General features: G+C 46.3%; 1 non-coding gene and 2 pseudogenes across 1 annotated transcript; 1 reads left to right on the plus strand and 2 right to left on the minus strand.

The window, feature by feature from the left end:
* Positions 1-2,354: 2,354 nt before the first annotated feature.
* On the minus strand, positions 2,355-2,466 carry LOC114624834. The gene has a single exon (XR_003711975.1). It is a non-coding gene; the product is annotated as a U6 spliceosomal RNA (small nuclear RNA).
* Positions 2,467-5,659: 3,193 nt separating this feature from the next.
* LOC114624808 lies at positions 5,660-6,718 on the minus strand (annotated as a pseudogene).
* A 7,791-nt stretch (positions 6,719-14,509) lies between these two features.
* LOC114624791 lies at positions 14,510-15,061 on the plus strand (annotated as a pseudogene).
* The last annotated feature ends 5,423 nt before the right edge of the window (positions 15,062-20,484 follow it).

Below are 20,484 nucleotides of genomic sequence, written 5' to 3' on the forward strand. Positions count from 1 at the left end.
TAGAGCCCAGGTTCCCCGTGTCTTGTACCTACTGCCAATCCCAGCACGGCGCTGGACATTACAAACGCTGTTCTACAAGTAGAACCTAAGAGTAGCTTCAGTCAGAAAGCCACTCACTTATCCTGAACAGTAGGAGGGCTGGGTGGGGATACAGCTTCTGTCAGCCCCCCTTCAGCACTCAGCCTGTCTCCTGGCTGGCCAGCTCTCTGTGGTGGAATCACCAGGCATGTTGTCTTTCCACTGTCATTCCCGACAAGCATGGTAATGACAGTCTTCTCTTGCCCCTGTTGCTACCAAAGAGGAAGATACTTTCCCAAAAGCCACCCAAGAGTGTTTAAAACACAGCCTTCACTGCAAGGGGAATGACAGGTTATTCTTGAACCAACTATGACTGACAGTATCCCAGAACACAGATTCAGTTTCTCCCCACTAACATCTTCCAACATGGAATTGTTTTCAGGAAGTTTTTGTAGTCATGGGACAAGAGAAGATCATGAAAAAAGACTTTTTTTCAAATACATTGGTGCGAATATCAGGTAGACGGGTTGTAGCCAGGGAAATCTCTGTGATAGGTCTTAGGTGCTGTCTGATGACATTCTTTGTTTTGAGGCTGGTGAAAGCTAGTGGACTGTTAGTACATTCCCAAGAGCGCGACCTTGGTGGTACCCCCTTTTAACCCAGCATTGAGGAGTCAGAGGCAGGCAGATCTCTGAGTTCGAGGTCAGCCTGATCTATAGGTGAATTCCAGGACATCCCAGAAGGCTTTATCCTTTAGTCACAAACATGTTAAGTCAGACACAGAGGTGATAGAGAATGGCTTTTAGGGCTAAAGATAACGCTACAAGTTTGTTTCCATATTTGCAATATCCCCATTCTTCTCAGTCAGGAGGTTCTAATCAGGCTTGGGATTGTTTAATACAGCTATGGCTTTTCTCTCCTCCTCCTCCTCCTCCTCCTCCTCCTCCTCCTCCTCCTCCTCCTCTTCCTCTTCCTCCTCTTCCTCCTCCTCCTCTTCCTCTTCTTCTTCTTCTTCTTTTTCTTCTTCTGCTTTTTCTGGGAAGATCAGGTCACATCTCCAATTTCATTAACTAGTTGAGAGAGTTGTGCACCAAGCTACTTCTTTTTGCAAAGAAGTCTGGAAAGGTGTGTCTTTGGAATTTTCATCCCCACACTCCACTTTTCAAAATATTTATTTTACTCTGCGGGAGTGGGTGGGATACGTGCACATTAATGCAGTGCCCACAGAGTACCAGAAGAGGGTGCTGTGTCACCCTAGAACTGGCATGATAGCTGATTGTGAGCCATCCAGCTTGGGTACTAGGAACCTAACTCTAGTCCTCTAGAAGAGCAGCAAGTGCTTTTAACCACTGACCCACCTCTCCAGCCCCTAAACGCCATGTTAAAGATTCCCTAATTTATAAATTAAAAGTAAAAGAAAGGTACCCTAGCAATGTCTGATGGCTTAAATGAGATGTTCCGCAAAGTATCCGGCATCTGAATGTTTTGTCCTCAGTTGGTGGCTGTTTGGGGAGGTCTAGGGGGTGTGGCCATGCTGGTGGAAGTATGTCACTGGAGCTGGCTTTGAGGTTTAAGACTAGTGCCATTTTGAATTGGCTTCTCTGCTTCCTGTTTGAGGATGAAGAGATCAACTCTCAGTGGCTGCCATTCCTGCCTGCCAGCTTTCATGCTCCCTGCAGTGATGACAACGGAACCTCTATGCCTTTGGAACTGTAAGCTCCAAATAAACCTTTCCTTCTGTAAATGCCCTTGGTCAGTCATGATGTTTTAGCACAGCAATAGAAAAGGACCTAAGATGTACAGTGTGTGTGTGTGTGTGTGTGTGTGTGTGTGTGTGTGTGTGTGTAAAAACAATGGCATGCATCGAGGTAAGAGGATAACCTTGTGTTAGTTCTCACCTTCCATCTTGCTCAAAACAGGGTCTCTTGCTCATCACCTTATATGCCGGGAATTCTCCTGCCTCCACCTTCCATCTCACTGTGGTTGTGGTGAGGTTCCAGATACATGTTACCAAATCCAGCTGTAACGTGGGTTCTAGAAATCCAAATTCATATTCTCATGGTCATATTGCATATCCTTTACCCACTGAGCCATATCCCCAGCTCTGTGATTTGTGAATATATACATGCATAAACACACACACACTACACACACACACACACACACACACACACTTGTTTTTTTGAGGTGAGGTCTTGCCATCTCTGGTTGTCTTGAACTCATGTAAGCCAGGCTGGCCTCAAACTTGAAGAGATCCACTTGCCTCTGCCTCCCTAGTGTTGGAACTAAAGGCATGTACTATCGTCCCTGACTATGTGGGGTTTTGTTGCTGTTGTTTAAATATGGAATGCTTCATGAATTCGCATGTCATCCTTGCGCAGGGGCCATGCTAATCTAATCTTCTCTGTATCGTTCCAATTTTAGTATATGCGCTGCTGAAGAGAGCACTCTGCGGTTGGTTTTAAGGTTTATCTTCAGCAGACTGAAGGAAAGAGCTGACTCTGGTGTCCCTCAGCTGGTACGCCAGGACTGGGTTGGGGCCCCTTAAAGCTAAAGGCTGAGCCTTGTCTTCTGCAAATGCATACTGGTGTCTCACGGTATTCACTTAGAGGTTTCTGCTAGTCTAAATTTCCAGAGCTGCAAGGAAGAGAGACAGCAAATGGCCTCCCAAGCCCCCGATGGCAGGCCCCAGGTGAGAGTTCACGACTTAAAGGATGTGAGGCCCCAGAGGCCACAAAGTCTCAACTAGTGACTCACTTCCTCTGTCTCCTCCTGTCTGCACTGTCTGCCAGTCTGTGGGCTTGCTCGACTTTTGTTTTCCTCTCTTCTAGGCCTTCTTCCCTTACTTTAAAGCCCTGGTCCACTTGATTAGCTACAGGGAAAACTGTGACCTGCCACCTGGCTGGCAGCAAATAGGGAGGCAGGAAACAGCTACAAGGTCACACAAGGTCACACTCAGTCCTGTCAACAGTCTGGGGGAGAGGAGAGTGAGGATGCACACGCTACCCTCCCTCCCTTGGTCCCCTCCCTGATTCCCAGGGCAGACTCAGCCTACTATGTTGCCCTTTGGATCAACCTGTTCCTGGGCAAGGGTGTCAGAGTATGCTCTCTTCCAATCTGTCACTTTGGGATCAGGATCATTTTGAACTAAAACCAACAGATGCAAGCAGGGCATCTCAGGTCTCTGTCTTTCTGTAAACGGAGATTAAAATCTCTCACGTTTGAGAGTCCCCCCTCAGGGGCAGAAAAGAAGCAGTTTGTAAATCACTCAGAAAACTGCACGGTCACAGAGAAGGTGGCAGCTCTTTTCAAAAGTATCTCTCACTCTTTCACCCGCAGCTCCGATCACCTTTTGTTAAGGACCAAACTTGTTCTTTCTTTTTGTTCAGACTGGAATGCTTTGCAAGGCTGGGCGTCCTCTTTTTTCTAGAGCAGATCAGTGGAGGAGAGGAGGATCTTCACCTAGTGCTTCTAAACCTTCCTAATGCTGTGTGTGACCCTTCAATACAGTTCCTCATGTTGCCGTGACCCTGTCCATGAAACTACTTTTGTTGCTACTTCATAACTGTAATGGATCACAATATAAATATCTGCTATGCAGGATGTCTGACATGCGGTCCCTGTAAAAGGTCATTCTCCCCTCAGAGGGGTTGTGACCCACAGGTTGAGAACAGCTGCTATAACCTCTTTATCCAATTTTGAGGGGCTGTCTCCTCAGCTCGGGTGTCTGCAGTACCAGTGCATTAGTTTCATTGTCTGAATGGTACCAAGACCCTCACAGCATCAGAGTGTTGATTATTCAGAGTGTTGGTCACTCCTTAGGTGTCCTTTGGTCTTTTTCCCTATAGCCCTATGCAGTTATGGAGGCCACTCTGTCCTCTGAGCCCAGGAGGGTCTCAGATACACAGGCATCCAGAGGTCTGCTGTGGGCATCCTGGAACTTTGCCCCAGAGCAGGATACAGTCCATTTTGGTACCGCTCTTTTCCTCCTCCCTCCTCCCTCCCTCCCTCCCTCTCTTCTTCCTTCCTTCCTTCTCTTTCTTTCTTTCTTTCTTTCTTTCTTTCTTTCTTTCTTTCTTTCCTTCTTTCCTTCCTCCCTCCCTCCCTCCCTCCCTCCCTCCCTCCCTCCCTCCCTCCCTTCTTTTTTTGTTCCCACCCTCTCTTTTCCAATTCCAATCTAGGATTTCTTGAACTAGATTATTAACCTTTCCTAGATGATTTGGTCTCCCTCTCCACTCTTCACATGTGTGTGGACCTCAAGGCTTGGAAGCTAGGAACTCTTGCAGGCTAGAGGACAGAAGACAGAGCCCAACATCTGCTTAAAAGGTACAGAAAGCAAAAACAGGGAATTTAATACAAAGAAGTGACCTCACTCCCAGCACTTGTCACGTGGCACCGTGCCTGGTGTTCTGCAAAGGACTGTTGGAGAATAAACGAGTGGGCAGGAGAATGAGGAAAGCAGGACCCCTGGCTCAGACGAGCTCCAATCCCAGCCACTGGCTGACCTCCCTCCAATGACCTAATCCCTTAAGGAAGGACAGATGAGATCACTTCTGGGACCCCTTCCAGCCCTGGCACTCTGGATTTTGCATCTGCATGGGGAAAATAGAAAGACTAATAATGCCTCATTCCTTCACTGAACTCCAGCGGGGAGGAAGTCCCCAGGGTGGTTCAGGCTCTGCACACCACTGCATCCCAATGTGCTCCTTTCTGTCAGAAGCTGCCTCAGTTGCCAGAGAAGACTGTTGGGAAACCCAGGCTGGGCTTTCTTTGGCTGCAATGAGGAGAGTCCCTGGGTCCTCGGAGCCTCGGCTGCTTCCCGGTGCAGGAGAGAAAAGATGGACTGCAGCTGTAAGTGGCTGGGAGGATCAGGACTGGCAAGGCAGCTGAGTGAGGATTTCCAGCTGGGGGCTTCAAAGAATTCTGGTGTGAACTGCTTTTGGATGCTTCCAATTGAAGAAATGGCATGTCAGCTTCCTGGGATGAACTAGTTCTTCCAGAGCGAGCATCTTCTGGAATCACAGGGTTGGTTTCACGAAGACAGTAGAATAAAGTCACATGAGTTGGGAAGGTTTGATTCTTACCTGAAGCTACCCTTGTCTGTCTTGAAGACAGTGATGTCTCGTGTCCTGTTCCCTAGAGGCTGAAACCACTGAGTATATCAGTTCTCGTTAGTACCCTTGTTCTGCCTGGGTTTGGCCCATAATGGCAGGAAAGAGAAGAGGCCAGAACACTAGTTTCTATCCACAGCTCCTGGTCAGGGTTGCCCTACTAGTGGCCTTCCTATTTCAACTCTCAGCTCCTGCCATGAGCCTCAGACCCTCCCCCTCAGACTGGAGTCACTCCTCCTCCCTTTGAGTTTTCACCTTAGGGGACTCTATCTACTGTCCTGTTAGCCCCTTCGCTTCCCCTCAAAATGTCTTACTCTTGGTAAGCTGTGTTACCTTTTTTCTTTCTTTTCTTTTTAGGAGGGAATTTAAACACTTTAATTAAAATACCAAGGGTAGATGATAAAGTGTATGGAAACTCAAAATTTACAAACGACTTAAACTCTGGAATTGCTGAGTGTTCAGAAACTATACAGATGGATCATGGGTGGTGGTAAACACCAGAAAGGGTCCATGGATGAATCTGCACTGTTCTAGCTGTTCCGCATGCCACCTGTCTCTGAGGAAAGCCTGACACAGATGAGACACTGAGCCAGGCTCATGCTGGCAGCAGATCCAACGATGGAAAACTTCCTGCCCTTCCATTGGGTCTGCAGTTTTGATCTTTGACCTAGACATCTGATGGATCTCATTGATTTTGGTAGCCTGGCAGCCAATTATGTAACCAATCAAATCATTTGGAATGGTGAATTCACGAGAAGTAGTTTGCGCATAGACATCCAAACCTGTCCAATAGCCTTTCACCTCTGGAGGGCAGGATTCAATGCCACTGAATCTGGTGTTGCCATGGGTCATGGGAAAATGAGAGTATAGCATTGTCTAGTGAAGCAGCTTGGTCAAATCTGGGTGTGGAATGGCATGCTGTCCTTGAATGGTATAGGCCTCTAGAGATGGGTTCCTCCAGGTCAGGGTTGAGGCACATGGACAGGGTGGTATGGGAAAGCTCAAACTGACACTGCCTGTCCTGACCATAGGCAAAGATGAATGGAGAACTTGAGGGAGGGCTTGGGCCCATATGGGAATGGTCACTCCCTGGCGGGGGGAGGAGTACAGGGAGAGAGTCTCCAATATGACCATGCAGATCTGTTTGACATACTGATGGATTGCAGAATGCCACCAATAATGATTGCCTGCTCAGTTGAGTTGGGGAGCATATCCCCTGCCACCTGAACCCCTGCACTGTCATTTCCTTGATCCTCCAACCAACTTTTCCAATAAGAGAGCCACACTGACTAGGAAGGACCGCCAGCCGTAAGGTAACTGGGGGTCTACTGACAGTTCTGCTTATGTCCTCTCCCAGTTGTCAATGATGGCAGCAAAGGCTTTGAGGATGGCATTAGTCTGTCCAGCCAAAGCGATAATTCTCCCGGGACAACTCCCTTCTGGGAAGTTGATATGAGCACCACTCTCCTTATGTATCTTCTTAGCAGCAGCTTTTCCTTTTATTTCTAGGATACTACCAACTTCCTTTCTATGCAGAAGTGGCCTGATGGTGGATTTAATCTACCTTCAGTCACACCAGTGTCCATGTCTAGCAGTTACGGAGCATTGGACTTCAGTGGTCACGCCTTTGGTCACTGGAGGTGTGAGTTCACAGAAGGGAGAAAGGGAGCTGGTAGGAAGGAGAAGGCCGAAGGCAGAACAATAGGGGTAGGCGGGAAGGTGAGGGGTGGAGGAGGAGGAAGGAGAAAAGAGACTGCCAGGGCAGGGTGGTGGCATAGGGCAGGTGGGTGGGCAAGAGGGGGCAAAGGCTGTGACTACCGGCTGCTGCTTGTGTTAGGGCACCAGCCGCTGCCTCTTCCACCTCTGTTTTCTTCAGATTTATTATCATTTTAAATTCCACATATGTGTATACCTGTGTGAGAGTATGTGCATGTGAGTGTAGCTGCCCATGGACCCACAGAGGCAGAAGAGAGCGGCAAACCTCGTGGGTTGCAGTTATAGGCAGTTGTGAGCTGCCTAGTGTTGGTGCCTGTCCAAACTTGCCATCTTCTGTAAGAGCAGTACATGCATTTGGCCACTGGGCCATCTCTCCAGCCTTATCCATACTTTTTTTTTTTTTTTTTTTTGGTTTGGTTTTTCGAGACAGGGTTTCTCTGTGTAGCCCTGGCTGTCCTGGAACTCACTCTGTAGACCAGGCTAGCCTCGAACTCTGGAACTCAGAAATCCGCCTGCCTCTGCCTCCCACGTGCTGGGATTAAAGGCGTGCGCCACCACCACCCGGCCATACGTTTTTTAAAAGTCAGTTGCAGGTGAATGCAGTTGGAACATGAAGCTAAAGCACAAAGCTGTTTAACAATAATGTTCAAGCTAAGGGAATTTTCAGATGACACCAAGACACTTAAGCAAACACTAAGATCCTGAACATGTTAAGGATCTTATTTTGTTACTGTGCATGAAAACCATCACGACATTAGAAGAAGTTCATGAGGTGTCAGAGCTGGGCAAGTTCCCAGGGCGTATAGCCACAATGAAGTCAACTTCCAAAGAGAGACACCCCTTGACTTACAATGGGGTCACATTTGATGCAACCACTTATTTACATATAGGAGCATCATGGCTTAGCCCAGCCTGCCTTGAACCCGCTGAGAGAACCCGCTGAGATACCTCTCTCTGTCAGCTCAGCGTGTGGCACAGTCACCAATACAAAGGATACTTTATAATAAACAACTGGACACACCTGCAATTTATTGAACACTGGTACTAAATATAAAAAGGCAGAATAACTGTGTGGACATAGGACATAGAAACGGGCGTGTTGTAGGCATGACTGGGTGCAAAAACACGTACCACAGTGTTCTGGCTTGCTTCCCGAATGCTACGATCAAAGCAAGTTAGAGGACGGGAGGGTTTATCTCAGCTTACAATTCCAGGTCACAGTCCATTATGGGAGAAAGTTGGGGCAGGAACTCAAGGCAAGGAAACCGGAGCAAAAACCATGTAGGAAAGGCTACTTACTGGTTGGCTTGCTGGCACATGCTTAGTTAACTGTTTATACAGCCCAAGCCCACCCACCCAGGCATAATACCCACTGCCCATAGTGGGCTGGACACTTCTGCATCAATCAGCATTTAAGAAAATGACCCATACACATGCCCACAGGCCAATCTGGTGGAGACAATTCTTTTTTTTTTTTTTTTTTTTTTTGGTTTTTCGAGACAGGGTTTCTCTGTGTAGTCCTGGCTGTCCTGGAACTCACTCTGTAGACCAGGCTGGCCTCGAACTCAGAAATCCGCCTGCCTCTGCCTCCCAAGTGCTGGGATTAAAGGTGTGCGCCACCACCGCCCGGCCTGAGACAATTCTTCTATCATCCCATCATCCCAGGTATGGGGATTTGAATGAGAACACCACTCTCCTCCCCAAGCTCATCTGTTTGAATGTGTGGTGGAACTGTTTGGGAAGGAGTTGAAGTGTGGCCTTGTTGAGAAGGTAGGCTTTGAGGTTTCAAAATTAGTACTCTCTCTTGAGCATGTGCACTTTCTCTTTCTCTCTCTCTCCCTCTCTCTCTTTCTACCTCCTACCTGCAAACAAGGATGTAAGCCAGCAGCTATTTCTCCGGTGTCACGCCTTCCTGCTTGCTGCCATGCTCCCCACCACGATGGTCGTGAACTTACTCTCTGGAACTGTAAGCCCAATAAACCCTTTCTTCTATCAGTCTGCCTTGGTCGTGGTATCTCTTCCCAGCAATAGGAAAGTAACTACAACATCAGCTGACTCTGGGTTATGTTAAATTGAAAATAAAAGTTAAGCAGGAGTCAATACTCCCCAAATAATGCAGCAGCACAGAGTACTGCTATGTAAGCTGCTTTCTCCACGCGGCAGTCTGGAATCTGACCACAAGGCTGCAGCTCACTGCTGCCGCCTAGCATCATGGGAAATCACCTTACTGCATAATGCAAGCTTAAGAAAAGACAACAATTCAAAATTTGAAGCATGGTTTCTAGTGAGCTCGGGTGTCTGTCACACCATTGGTAAAATAAAAAATTCTGAAGTTTAGAAGCTGGGAGTGTATCTCAGCTAGTAGAATCCTTGCCCTGAGTTTGGGTCCCAACTAGCATGCCCACATCTGGGGACTTCACTCCTGAGCACCCTATAAGCTGCTGGCTGGTCTGTGTACTGGAGGTTATCCACAGGGATCTTTGGCCTGGCCAGGTGGGAGGGTTCAAGCGAAGGAGAAAGGTCATGAGCAAGGTGGACTGGCTGCACTGAGCTGAGTCAGGCTGAGCCGGCAGGGGGGTGGGGTGGGGTGGGGGCGGGTGTCTGTGTGTGCTGTCTAGGCAGCGTGTAGAGTGCAGGGGAGCTTCTGGTGGCGAAAGCTTCCGGAGAGCATTTCTCTTCCCAGGCAATGTTACAGCTCTCAGATGATGGACAGAGTAATTCTCACACCGTGATCTTATATACAGTTTTGGGTGAGTTGGGGGTCTCACAGTAAGTGCTTCCTATTGGCTTGGTCTGAGATGTTAGGGATGCCTCATCTACATAAGGAAGGGATAGGGGGTGCTGTCCCTACGTGACTGATGGCCATAATTCTCGGGGGGGGGGGGCGTGGCAGGGGCCTGGTGCCCAGAGCAGGCAAAGCTCCTACCCTCCCTTTTGGATCCTCAGGGCTTCAAGCCTTAACTCGACCTTACCAGCCTTCTGCTCACTGACCACCGCCCCACAATAAGCCAGATGTGGTGTTGTACAACTGTAATTCTAGCACTTGGGAGGTAGGAGAATCAGAAGTTTGAGGTTGTACTTCGTTACATACATAGTGAGTTTGAGGCTACCCCGACCAGGCTTGGGTAGCCTGGGCTACCCTATCTGAAAATTAAAATCGTAAGTTGAACCAGTGTAAACTGGAACCGACAGAAGAAAATGGTCTGTTCTCTTGCGGGATGGAAAAGGAGTCAGGCGAACCTCCACAGGACAGAACTGATCCATAAGCCTTGGAAATAAAGCCGAGGGGATCGGCTCTGAGTTCTCTCCAGGTACTGACGTGTAAGGCAGCTCAAAGGCAACGAAAGCCCCAGAGTGCTCTTAGCATCACAGCCGGATAACCTGGAAGGAAATGCTTCCACATTACAGGAGTCTCCTCCCTACGCCATTTACGGCGCACAGGGGCTGATAATCTACTTGAGAATTTAAGACACAGAGAGCTAAGCTCTTTGCCTCCAGCTGTTGGATTGATGGGGTACTCACTACATTTCTTCCCGGTGACATAGATATATTTAGAAATTGAGTCCTCTTGTAAAGTTTTCCTCTCGGGGACGGTGTCCACTGTCTTAACAAGTTTGAAAGTCACCAAGCCGCATCTAACAGCCTCATTTTATAGGAGAGAAAATTAAAAGTCAGATTTGTTGCTGAGCTGGTCTGGGGCCTGCGTTTGTTCATTGATTTCAGGTTAGAAGACTGACTGGCTTTGAGACCAGGCAGAGGAGGTGTTTCTCTTTGGCTCTGTTAGGCGACACAGAGGGCTTTCCTGGAAGGGTGGACTTAGAGAAGCAGGCTGTGACAGATGGCTTTCATCTCCGGTGTTCTGGAAATCTGCTCCCCAAGCCCCTAATTGGATGCCAGGAGTTGTAAGCAAACACGGATCTATATTAAATCATCGTTCGCTGTCCCTAATTAGACCTTGGAATTTGGCTGAGTGCATCGTAGAGGATGTTCATTTGTTGTGTCGACAGGGACACTCAGCGTTTACAAATTTTTCCGCGGTAACTTGAGTCCCAGCATTGCTCCAGTGCTGCGGCAGCAGGTTCGCTCTCAAGCTGAAAGATGACAGCAAGGGAGATGGAGATTGGTTGGCTGCGAACTGTTTTTCCAATGTCCCCGCTTGAATGTGAAGTTCTAAAGTCTCTTTTTTTCATCAAATCAAGGAAGCCCTTTGAGAAGTTACAATCAGGGCTCAGTTCCCCATAGTCAGAGCCACGTGCCCGTGGCGTTTCCCAGCCAATCTCCTCCGTCTACTATCTCTTGGCTGTGGGTACCGGCAAACCTCATATTCTTATTGGCACGGTCAGTTTCAAGGGAAGCTTTGTCTCCCAAAACAGAACGTGGTTCCAACTGGCCCTGCCGCCGACAGCCTCAGGATTCCAGACGGAAAAAGTTTCCCGGAGCTTGTAGCCCCGACCCCAGCTGCTTTAGTCACTGCCAGCTACACAAATGGTCTGCAGATTCTATCAAGGGGTGGAAAGATTTGCTAACGGGGGGGGGGGCGGGCGAACAGCTCGTCTTTTCTTCTGTCTTAACCCCGTGTCATGTGAATGGAAAAATATCCCTGCATCTGGCTGGGAGAGTTAAAGAGGCCAAGGCCAAAGAAGCCCGGACCTCAGCTTTATCAAAGATGGCGTCAGGAAGGAGGCAATTTTTGCTGCCAAGGAAAATTATAACTTTTCATTGTGACTATAGCTAGTCACTATCTTCTTCTCTCTCTCTCTCTTTTTTTCTTTTTCAAAAGACATCTTTAAGGAACCCCAAGTATTGGCAGGAATCGTCTGGCAGGGAAGGAGAAGGTGGGGAGAGCAGTTTTCCAAAAGGCTGGAACAAAGCTTGTTGTATTTAATGTATGTGTCAGGAGGAAGTGGGGGATGAAGGGATCGGAGCGCTTGTCTTCCAACCACATCCTCGGTCACCTGCCACTGGAGAAAGGAAGGGAGAGATTAGGATGGGAGATTTCTGAATTTGAGAAGCCAATTTTTAGCTGTCACAGGTCACATGATGGGACTGGGGATGTGGTGTGGTCAGCTAAGGGTAGAGTGTTTGCTCTACGAGAAGGCCTGAGTATGAATCCTCAGCACCACGTAGAAGCCATGTGTGTGCCTGCTTCTATAACCTTAGTGCCAGGGAGGCAAACACAGGAGGGTCCTTGGGCTTGCCAGCCAACCAGCCTAGCCAGTTGGTGAGCTTCAGGTTCATTGAGAGTAAAATGGAGGGGCTGGAGAGATGGGTCAGTGGTTAAGAGCACTCTTCCAGAGGACTGGGTTTTGGTTCCCAGCACCTGCATTATGGCTTACTACCACATGTAATTCCACTTCCTGGCATCTGACACACTCTTTTGGTATCTGTGGGCACCAGGAATGAATGTGGTGTACAGAAAGAGATACACAAACGCAAAACATCTGCACACATAAAATATACAAAAATCAAATTTAAAAATTTTAAAGTAAGGTGGAGAGAGATGAGGAAGACATCCAACATCAACCCCTGGCCTGTGCACAGACATGTGCACACATGTACACACAAAGGTCAAGGGTCAAGGTAGCCAGTTCTTCTATGCCATCCCATTCTGGCTAGCCTCTAGGATGCCTCTCTCTGGAATCTTCCAGGGGTCTCACTTTCAATCCTCATCCCCATCCAGTTACAGAAGCGGGTAGTGTCTGGGTAACCTTTTATTGGTCTTGTTGTAATTCATTTGCACCGTCTGCTTCAAAGTCAGGTGGGGAGATTGTAAGCGAGTGGCCTGGCTCTTACATAGCAGACTGCCCTACACACTACAAATGAATATAACACTAGCCCCTCATCTTCCTAATCGCCACAGATTGACTAAAACCAATCATTGTTTATTGAGCACATTTCTTTAACCCCTGATGTCCAGCCCAGGAATCTGTAACATAATAAAACCACGGTTCCTTTGGAGTCAAGAGGTGGAATTAGCCTAACGTTCTTTTGGGAAATGTTCACAGGACCCACGTAGTTAATGGAGGGGAGAGACCATGTTTGAAAGTAGAAACCATCCTTCTGCAATGTTTGCCCTTCCCATCCTCAGAAACAGTGTGAAGTTCACTGAGCACAGCCATGCAGCAAGCACGAACCTGCCGTGTGTCAGGGTCAGAGCAGGTGATGAGGGACCCGGGCTGGAGACCTAGTTTTGCTTGTTCCAAAGGCTCCCTTGTCTGGGGCTGGACAGACTGAAGGCCTGGGCTCTTTCTCTGTAGAACTGGTTCTCCTCAGTGACTGTGTCTGCCGCCAGGACAGCTGCGCGCTGGTACAGATCTGCCATTTGTCAGAGGCTGTTCCCAGAGGCCCTGGAGACAGCCACTTTTGTTGAGGTCTGTTAGAGGAAGCCAACTTTTCAAAGGCAGGGAAGCCCTTTGGCTGTTAAATGGAAAAGGACAATGAACTCTTTTCCTTACTGCAAGAGACCCGGGGAGCTCAGGCTTAAAAATACTGCCTTAAAGAACACATAGATAAACAGCAATGGCCACTAGTTCAATAAGAAGGAACCACCCGGGTCTCAGCGCCTGACAGAAGGCAGCAGCTTTTGCATACATTGCACGTTTCACAATCCAATGGTGCTGTGGATTTGGGACTTTTCATTTAACGTTTTGCTGTACAGTCCTGTGCATGCGTATACATACATGTGCATGCAGGAGTGTATGCTCACATGCTTGTGGAGGTCATAGGTCAATGTCAAGTGTTTCTCTCAATTGTGCTTAGCCTTACTTTTTCTGAGGCACTATAACACTAGTATATCTAATTCCAGTAGGCTAACACACAATGACTGTTTATTTTTGTGGGTACAGGTGCGTGTATGCATATATGTGCATGCATATGTGTGTATGGGAAGACCAAAGGGCAACACCAGATCTTACTCTACTGATCGTTACTTTATTTTTTGAGGCGATATCTCTCAGTGAACCTTGAGCTCACCAGATAGCTAGACTGGCTGGCCAGTGAGCCCCTGGCATCCTCCTGTCTCTTCTCTCCCAGTGCTGGGGTTATGAGCATGTGCTGCTGCACCCAACCTTTGATATGGGCTGTGATCGCTCATGCTTGTGCACCAAGCTCTTCACTGATTGAGCCATCTCCTCAAACCCAGAGAGCATTTATAATTGAATTTTTCCCTGCTGTTAAATATCCAGATAGTGTCTCTTTACTTAGCCATAGTAGATAATGCTGAATTAATATAACCATAAACATGTAATTTTGCTTGAAGAATGAATGATAAACAGTAAGAGTTTAGCAAGTGATTGATTAAACTCCTAAAATAGTTCTTAATCCTTTTGGTTTAAGACCTCTTCAGAGCCTAGAAAAGTTATTAAGAGCCTGCAGGACCTTTTATTTAAATAAAGCATTCTGATACTTGCCTTATTATACTAGAAATTATAAGTGAATTTTCAAAGTCTCACTAAGATGTTTTGAAATAATATAAAAGTACAAATTATATACATGTTAGTATAAAACTCCACATTTTGGCGTTTGGCCCGATGGTGAGTCCTCAGCGGTTGCCGGGGTCCCCAACTTCTAGGGCCACCCTTGCTCCGTACATCTGCCCATCCTTCCCGTCCCTATCCATCTAGCGCGAGCGAGCTGCTCCCCGCCCCCTTCCCCCCAGCTCGCAGATGGACCCTTCCCCGCCGCCTAGTCGCAGGCCTGGCTGTAGGCCCCAGACCTGGTCCTCCCTGCGGCTGCCTGATGCTGGGGGCGAGTCTCACACTATTTTGCTGGTACAGCCTACTAAGAGGCCAGAAGGCAGAACTTACACTGACTATGAGTCTGTGAATGAGTGCATGGAAGGTATTTGTAAAATGTATGAAGAGCATCTGAAGAAAATGAACCCCAACAGCCCTTCCATCACATATGATATCAGCCAGTTGTTTGACTTTATTGACGATCTGGCAGATCTCAGCTGTCTTGTTTACCGAGCTGATACACAAACATACCAGCCGTATTACAAAGACTGAATCAAAGAGAAGATCTACGTGCTCCTCTGTCGATGGGCCCAACAGGCTGGGAAGTAATTGAGTGGGAAGCATTAGGGGCTGGGGGTGGCCTTGGAACAGGTGCATCCAGCGTGCTGTAGTGACCCTTTTGTATGACAGCAAGCCAAGACTGAATGTCTGCCGTGAACGATCTTTTCACTCTGAAGCCACCGTCGCCCCTTTGCTTCTTTACTTTCGTTTTTTTACTTAAACATTTTTATGATAATTCAGATAAGAAAACATTTTTGTCATTTAAGGTTGGGTCCAGTCCTTGAAACTGTCTGAGTCTGCTTTATAGCAGTGAGCACACTAACCCTTCGTGGGGGGTGGGGTGGGGAGGGAAAAGGTTAGTTATCTCCTCTGGGAAAGACTTAGTGAAAAATAAAGAAATGTTCTGTACTTGTAAAAAAAGAAAAAAACTCCATATTTTACACATTTCAATGAACAATCATTGTACTTTCCACAATAGAGACTCATACCAATGTCGATACTGTTTTACATTCCTGGAAACCTCATTTATATATAATTTGTAGGTTTTCATATCAACCTCTTATTATATATTGTTTTAAGTGTATGAAAATAATCTGTTCCTGTAGAGATAGATAATGTTCTGTAAAAGAGAGTATCCTGTGGGATCTTTATTTATGTGTGTGTGTGTGTGTGTGTGTGTGTCAGTGCAAGCGCGCATGCACGTGCATAGGTCAGAGTTTGATGTTGTTATCTTTCTTTATTGCTCTCTATCACAGTTTTTGAGACAGGCTCGCTCACTGAATGTGAGCTCACAGATTGGCTAGAGCCCCAGCCACCCTCTTGCCCCTCTCTCCTAGGGCCTGGGTTATAGGCATGTGTGCGAGGCTGTTGGATCTGATCTCGGGTCCCCGGCTTAGTTAAGCAGCAAGCCCTTTACCCTCAGTGACTTGTCTTTACAGTATTTTTCCCTTAGAGATTTAGATGGTGGTGTGAATTCAGGCTCCTCTTCCCACGATGTTTATTATATAAATCCTCACATGAGTAAGATAGCTAAGAAGGCCCCAGGAGCAGGCTCCTAGCTAAAGACAGCCCGCTGTTTCACAGCCTGTAATTTACTTCAACCAACTTGGTGCTTTAAAAAAATATATATTTTTACATTTTAAATTATATGTCTGTAGGGGAGGCAGACGTTGATCAGAAGCTCAGGAAGGAACCCCAGACTTCAAGATGTTTTCTAGCCACGGACTAACTAACCTCACACAAACCCCCAAGATAGCAGTGGGTGGTCAGCCGGCTCTGCCTATGTCACTCTCCTGTGCCCACTGTTTGTGCTCCGGCAGAGGTACAGACATACCGACACCGCGCTGTATTCAGAAACAGAACACACTCACATCCTCTCTCTCTATTGGGTAAGGTTTTGGGGTAGCTTTTTTTTTTTTTTTAAAGAAACTTTGAAAAATGGAACTGGCCAGAAAGAACTCATAAATGATGTGGGCCTCATTGACTTTGGGCACTGTCTTCTGTAAATGTGGGGTTTGGCAAAATAAAAACAAAAACTAGGAAGGGTGGTATTGGCACACACCTTTAATTCTAACAACTCGGGAGGCAGAGACAGGTGGATTTCTGAGTTCAAGGCCAGCCTGGTCTACAGAATGAGTTCCAGGACAGCAAGTGTTACACAGGGAAACCCTGTCTGGAGAAACACTCCCACCCTTAAAGAGACAATTTCTTGTGCACTGTGTGGAAGCACCTGTCCATAAAAAGCTGATGACCAATGAGATGAGGCAGAAGTGGGACATCTTGCAGAGAGAAATAGGAATTCTGGGAAAGAGTCAAGAGAGGGAGATTCAACCAACTCTGAGGAAGTCAGACAGGTGAAACTGAGGAGCAATAACCAACCATGTAGCAAACACAGACTAAAACAAAACAAAACAAAAAAACCAGGTTTATGTAAGTGACGAGCTACTTGGGGAATGAGCCAAAGCTTATGGCTTAGATATTTATTTATAAATAATTAAGTCTTAGAGTCGTTATTCTGAGGGCAAAGAGGACAGGTAGGTACATCCCCAAAACAACAACATCAACAACAACAGCTCAAGAACACCCCATTAAGGGTTTAAACGTGTTTGAGACTATGGTATAGGCAAATAATTTATACAATTTGAAGAGAAACAAGGGTAAGTGACTGGATACCTTGGGAGGTTGTGATGGTGGTTGAGAATCCTTTTTCTATTAATTAAATTGATCAGGTTGGGGGAATAAAGCAGAAAGTCCGCCATCTGGTGGTGAACATATGTACTGCTCTTTTGCACGACCTCTTGGACTGAGTTTTAAGAACCCTTGGGCCATTTTCCCTCACCTCACCTTCCTTAATTAAAAGGGTCTTAGCTGTGCCACAGTTACAACTCTTAATTGTCTTAATAACACCAAGAAAAGAGAATACATTTCTGATTTAGCTGATCATGTGAAGAGGTAGGGGATGGTGGCCGTGGAGAAACTCATGTCCGAAGTCATTTGCTCCACAGTTCTGCCTGCAGTTTTGCCAAGCCCTCAGTGTGCCCCTTGGGTTTGAATTGTTAACACTCTATTATATCCTGTCTCTGCCTTTAGACTTCAGGCTTCAAGGGCAGATGCTAGCTGGAACACTTTCTTAGAGTATGTGGGAAAAGGGAGGATAGTTTGTGGGAGCATTCCCTGCTGCCCGTTGTTTTTTAGGTACCTTACTCCTGAGGTAGGCTGTAAGCAGCACTGAAGGCTGGGTCAGAGGAAGCAATGTCCTAGGGTGTGGGGGGAACAACCTCTGGAGCAGGGAGCAGCCCTTCTTAAAGGAACACATCCCTATTACCTAGGTTGCCAAGTTCTTATACCTGCCCCTTTCCCCGTAAGGTCCCACTCCCCCACCCCTGAGGCCACCTTCACTACTACACCCTGGATGGAAGGAGCCCACCTGTGTAAGAGGCGTGGTCCTTTCACCCTGCACAGGTGCTCCGCAGAAGAAAAGCACAGGGGACTGGCTGTCTTGGTGTCTGGTTGCTCCATTTCCTCACCCAGGAAGGAAGTTGTGTTCCAGAAAGATAATTCAGAGCCGAAAATTCAACCGTAGCGGTGCTACTCATATTACAATATTTTGGTCCCATTTTTTCCCACATTAGGAGCGAATCATGTGGGAACACTTCATTTATAAGGATGACACGTGACGGTCTGAGGCCAGCCTCGCAGTGAACTTCACGATATGCGTTGGCATGTTTGCAAACTCAGTGCGTCTTCACTCTGCTTCCTCTGATCCCTGTGGTGTGACCCCAGGTCATGCACTGAGTTCTCTGCTTTTTACCACTTTCAAGCAAGCCATCGGCAGCTTTGCCCTTTTGTTTCCAAATCCACTTGCCAACCAAGCTGGTTGGCACTTTGTCATTCTTTTGATATTGTTCAAAATCAATCCAGGCCCAAGTGTTTCCGTTATCTATATCTAATATTTAAATTATTAAACATATTAATTATTTATTATATTTACACTCATAATATGCAATCATATTATAATACATAATTATAATAATCAAATACATTAATTAAATTAAAATGATATTTTTATATAATATATTTGTTATATATAATATATGATATTATAATATAAATATAAAAGCACATATATTAATATATTATATATTCATAATACACACACATATACATACATATATATACACACACATATACACACACACACACACACACACACACACACACATATATATATATATATATATATATATATATATATATATATATATATGTATGCTGGGTTTTAAAATCCATATATAGGGCCTGGAGAGGAAAGGGGGCCTAGGAGGGAAGAAATCCATATAATTTACTGAATTGTTAAGACTTCTAGCATGACACGGAGTGAAAGTTATGGTAGCTGACATACAAATCTAGGTTTTAACATTAAAGTGAATCCTAATGGAATCCTAACAAGAGGGTCTAACTGTGCTGGTGAAATCCTCAGTAGATAAAAGTGCTTGCTGCCAGATATGACAACTTGACTCCTGTCCTGGGCTCATGTGGTGGAGAGAACCGACTCCTGCAAGTTGTCTTTTGACTTCCACATGTGTACCACATCATGCATGGAAACTATAAACACATATGCACACATAATTTTTTTAAAAAAATTAAACACAGTGCATAACAAATTATTACTGTGTGTCATTGGCAAATCTAAATGATGATCTCTTTATGACAAGGATTTAAAAAAAAAAATCCACGAAACCTCACCGCCTTTCAATTTTGTCCAATTTAGTTTGGGCCCTTATCTTTTTGTGTTTAAAACCAGAACTGTCTTTATGTCTCTGTGTCTGTCTCTCTATGTATGTGCGAGCATATGTTTGCTTTACATGTGTTATACTTATGCTGGGAGTGATTTAAAGAATTTAGGGTATTCAAAAGGTGAAGAGTCTCCTCTCCTAGATGAAGTCCATTCTCAGTGGAGCTGGGAGGTAGGCAGCACTGAAGAGACTCTTAGGATTCCCCGTCTTCTACCTTGTATTTCAGGCCCCTTTGCTCCCCTACTCTACTTAACTGGCTTCCCACAACCTCTCTTGGATTTGTTGTTGTTATTGTTGTTGCTACCTAGGGTCTTCAGCATACTGGACCATGGAGCCCAGAGCTTTTTATTCTCCCTTCCTTCCTTCCTTCCTCCCTCCCTCCCTCCCTTCCTTCCTTCCTTCCTTCCTTCCTTCCTTCCTTCCTTCCTTCCTTCTTTCTCCCCTCTTCCTACTCTTCCCTCCCTCTCTCTTTCTTTCTTTGAAACAGGGTTTCTCTGTGCGCAGCCCTAGCTGTCCTAGAACTTGCTCTGTAAACCAGGCTAGTCTTGAACTCTGAGATATGCCTGCCTCTGCCTCCTGGGTGCTGGGATTAAAGGTGTGCGCCACCCCTAGCTTGTTTTCTTATCTTGTGTCTTTTTCTTAAAAGTAAACCTCCCTGGAGATGTTGGTTGGAATTTAATGTACTCCAGAAAGAACATTTACTTTTCGATAGGGAGTGACCTATCACAGAAATGCATGTGAGAACTCAAGAGATACAAGCTCAAGGTGCTACTTTAGACATAAAAATGGATAAATGTCAGATAAAATAAATGAGGATTTCACTTTCAGTTTCTAGGCCATTTGGTGAAAATTGTGTCTGTCTTCCCAAAAGCAATGGCTGTCTAGTCTACACCTGAAATTCTTCCCACTCCCCACTCCCACCCGGGCTTTCTTCACACAGATGCTCAGTTGTCTGTTGGAATTCTGCTCTCTCACATTCATGAGAATGTTCTGAGACACCACACCCAGAGAGCTTCAAGCCCTGTGAGGAGCTCTTAGCACCTCTTTTCCTTGAGCCTGTGGTGTGTGTGTGTGTGTGTGTGTGTGTGTGTGTGTGTGTGTGTGTTTAATCTTCAGTGAGTCAACACTCTCTACGTACCATGCTGAACTAGATCCGGGACTGTCTAATGGTGTACAATGAAGATGCTGGTGATGATGATTGGTGAAGATGGTGGTGATGGTGGTACTGATGGTGTTGAACATGATAGTGATAACTATGATTGTAGTGATGGGAAGATGGTGGTGTCGAGGACAGTAGTGATAATAATGGTGAGAACATGGTGCTGGTGC

Source organism: Grammomys surdaster, unplaced genomic scaffold (assembly GCF_004785775.1).
Source record: "Grammomys surdaster isolate TR1022 unplaced genomic scaffold, NIH_TR_1.0 210, whole genome shotgun sequence".
Classification (NCBI taxonomy): Eukaryota; Metazoa; Chordata; class Mammalia; order Rodentia; family Muridae; genus Grammomys; species Grammomys surdaster.